Here is a 4,286-nt window from a genome sequence, read left to right on the forward strand (position 1 = left end):
TTAAAAGCCAGAGTTGGTTCTTCTTGCCCTTCTATCCCCGCAGCAGGACCCAGCAACTCCCTGCCCAGCATCCATGTGGGTGGGGGGGGTGAGTTCTCCCAGCCCAGCACTCAGGTGGGGGTCATTGCCATGGCTGGCACTACAGCCACACTGGCCTCATATTGGCCACCCCCTCTGCCCCAAATCAGCCTGGTCTGGTGTTCTCAGGGTGCTCTACACTCAGCCCCCAAGACACCCTGGTAATTCCTGGTAATTTCTCCTCTGTCAGGAATGGTTCCATACTGTGCTCAGAGAAGTGGAGAGAGAACACTGCAAGTAATCAAATCAACAGGTCTTGCACACCCAGGCTCTGGGCAGGGCTGCCCACCCAGGCTGGGGCAGGTGAAGGGCAACTGGATTCTGCACAGGGATGCAGGAGGAGAGTGGGGATTTGTCTCACACCTGGAAACAGGGTCAAGGCTCTGCTGAAGAGAAACACTTTCCATGCCAGAATGGCCCTCCCATATGCTCCCCACAAACAGGATGAGAGCCTCCCTGCTCCTATAAACAAACACCACAGAGAGCTGGTGGTGTCTGAGGGGTCTTACAGTCACCACAGCCCCAGCAGAGGGGTTGCACAGGCCCAGGACAGTCTGTGGGAAGGAGAATCTCACTCACACTGGTTGGTCCCAGTCACCCTGACATTGTGGTGTCTCCCATCCCGGCTGTGGCTCAGGCTGGATGGGCAGCTGGGAGTGTTTCCCATCAAGGACAGCCCGTTCTCCAGCTTCCCTTTCTGTTTATCTTTAGGATGAGATAAAAATCTCCATGTGCAGTGCTCCAGACACAGCTGCTGCTTCCCCAAGCCAGGTTGGGGTTCATGGCCAGAATTCCCCAAACCCTGGCTCTGCTTCCCCCCAATGGGAGGCCAAGGACTCAGCTCCAGCCCCAGCTCCTGCTCCCAGCATGGAACTTGAGTGGGCACAGCAGACCCCAGGCCTCATGTGCAGCAGCAGATTGTTTGGCCAATAAAGCTTTCCAAGAAACCCCCCCAGGAGAACCACACAATCCCCTTACCCTTTGGAACTTTAACCACCACACCTCCCTGTCCTGCTTTGCTCAAACACAACCCAAAAAGGAAGCTGGAGGCTGGGACCCCCGTGGGGTAAAGTGGGGACAGAGGCAGGGCCTGGCACAGGGAGGGATAAGGAGTTGCTCAAGCAGCTCTTCCAAGGGACACAGAGTGCCCACCCTGTGACATGGGGACAGAGCAAGAGCTCCAGGAGGGAGAGGGATGGGGGTTCTTGCCTGCATTCAGGGCAGGGGGTAGGGGCCATGCCAGCCCCCAACTCTGTCAGCACCAACCCCCCAGACACCAGTGACAAGAGCACATGGAGCCCCAAAGAATCCTGAAGGAGTTAACAGCCTGAACCAGTGCTGCCTTCCCTGTCAGGAACATTCCTCAGCCCAGCAATGATGCACGGCCCCTCTTTATAGAGCATTTGTTACTGGGCTCTGCTGAGCCAGGCCTCCAACTGCTCAGCGCCTGGGTTAAAAATAACCAGCAGCTCTGCTGCTTCGAGCTAGGTCCTGATAAAATAAACATTAGAACAGCTATTCCTGAAGGTCACTCCCATCCATCTGAGCCTCGGCAGAGCAAGGCTGCTCCGAAGAGAGGGAAACAGACTCCCAATGTTGCAGTCATGGTTTAGAGGCAGGGGTTGGCTCTCAGGGCTGGTTTTTCCTCCATTATCCACAGAGCTGGTGTTGACTTCCCTGTGCCTGGTCCAGATCACCAACATGATACAATACTGCATCCATCTCCCTGTGCCCATCCTGGATCACTGGCACAGTTCTGGGCTGCACTCATTAGATCCTTTGGCATTCTCACTATGCAAGCAGTAAGTTATAAATTAAGTATTTCCAGTATCTATTGCATGGGAGGGTTTGTAATTCAGTGCTAGTCCAAGTGCCAAAGCCAGATGGGAGCATTCTCAGGAAGGACACGTTCTGGATATACCTCGGCTCGCTGGAGATGCTGACTTGCCAAGAACTGATTGTAAACTCATTTTAGACTTGATGACCTTTAACTTACTTTCATTGATAGATCGAAACTAGAACAAACTCCCATAAATCAGAGCTTTCACAAGAACAATTTTGTGGGATTTCCAAATGCTACTGCCTCTCCAAAGGTCTCCCTCCCCCTCCACAAATATGGAACACATTTTTACTCTCCTTGGTCCAACAAGACAACTGAGGCACCATCAAAGAGTAAAAGAGACAATGAACTCCCAATGGCAGGAGGTCCCACTGCACCCTCACAGGAAACCATTCTCTCTTCCACAGCCATGGAAGGTGCAGGAGAACTATGGAGATGCCTCTTCCATCATGGACATCCTGTGGATAACTCCAACAGCCTCTCTGTGCCTGCCTGATCCCTGATGCAGCTTACCAGGGGGCACCCTGACCATCCCTTCTGAGGTCCCTGTCCTGCCCTTCATGGTAGGCTGTGCTGGCACACAAACCAGTAAGGACTGGTCACCTGGGCATTGGCAGCAGAGAGACGTCCCTTACTGTAAGTTGCCTGTCCCTTCCCAGAACGAGACAAGACTTGTCTTTTCCCAGAAAGACGAAACAAGACTTAGTCTTTTCCCAGAAAGAAGCAGCAAGATTTGCCTCTTCCTAGAAAGAAGGGACAAGACCCTAAATCTGTGAGTGATTCACTATTAGCTGCCACACAGATTTGCCCCATCAGCAGCAGTGCAATGCTTGGCCACCCATGCATCAGCCAAGCTGCAATCCATCACATCCTTGTGCCAAGGGAAAACACTGGGACATGGATTTGCAACCCCTGTCCAGAATCCAATCGTGATGCAGGCTGCTCTGCACTCAGGGGACATTTCTGTACCCAAAATATTTGTTTTCCTTAAACATCCCCCTCCCACGTTGGCTGGTCCTGGGGTTTCCTGGGTTTGGCCTCAAAACCTGTATATGACCAGTATGACCATGATTCCATCTGCTCCAGCATACATGAATGCCTGTGAGGCCCTCAACCTGTATTAAATTTCTTCCTAAATGTCATTACATGAAGCCACTACTGCAAATAAAAATAAAGAACATGTTTTCTACCTAGTGTTGCCTTCCAGCAGGTGAGAAAGAGGTAAAGAATGCCTGTGGCATATCCCTAAAGCCAGTGAAATCATTGACAAATGTGTCCCAGCCTCGCTGCAACAGACTGGCGCCCTGTCTGCTGTGACATTTCATCCAAGTGTTCTACCAGGTCATATTTTTCTAACTAATCCTAGAGATAAATATACATGAGGTTTGGAACTGACTAGGGAATGTATCAAAACTTGGCTCAGAAAACCAAAGCCCACAGCAACCTGCCCTGGGTCAAAACTCTGGCAGCACAGCTACCCACCCTCTCCCCATAGGATGCTTCCACCACTCCAAGGCTCTGCCAGCCCTTCCTCATCACCATCACAACCCGGGATCTCACAGTGAACCTCTTAGTCAGTCAGGAGTGAGTTCCTCACCTTGTACAGGTGCATAAGCCACCATTCTGTGGTTACACAGCAGGGGATGCACACCAGTGCACTGAGGTACTGAACTGCAAAGGCAGCTGTCTAACAGTCAAATATTTTTGGAGGTGTTTGTTCTTAAAAAAACAACAAAAACCTGATTCGCAAAGGCAAGGAAGAACAGCCAGTACCTTGTTACATTTATGTCCTTGAAAACCCCACCTCAGTTCCTGCAACACCACACAAAGGTGGTTTTCACTAGAAGGAACCACACCTGCTCCCACAACACTGCCCAGCCTCTGCAAGGCTTTGTGAAAGCAGTGCTAAATATAGTCCCTTTAAGGGAAGATTTGTAAATCAGTATAAAACATAATCCGCTTTGCAGATACTCTCCAGGGCATATAAAACAATCACTGTTTGCCCACAGAGGCTGTTGCAGACTGGTTAATTGAAGAATCCCTAAGCCTCCCCAAAACCTCCAGAATTAACTCCCAGGGCAACGTGAAGACCCCCAAAGCTGAGAGGTTTCAATCACACTGACCCTGCTGGAACAGCAGCTCCTGGTGCTCATGCAGGGAGGCACCTCCCTCTCATTTCAGTTTTGGCTTTAACATGTATTTTCCCATTGTAGCAACTGACATGTCCTACAGAAATCCATTTCCACTCTGCATGGAAAACTGACACAAGAATCTCCCCAAGTCACAGCCTGGGCTTTAGAAGGGTAAAAAACCCAAACAAAACCCACAGGGGGCCAGAGCATTGAGGAAAGAAGGACGGACACTACTG

The sequence above is a fragment of the Zosterops lateralis genome (genome assembly GCF_965231275.1).
Source record: "Zosterops lateralis genome assembly, chromosome: 16".
NCBI lineage: Eukaryota > Metazoa > Chordata > Aves > Passeriformes > Zosteropidae > Zosterops > Zosterops lateralis.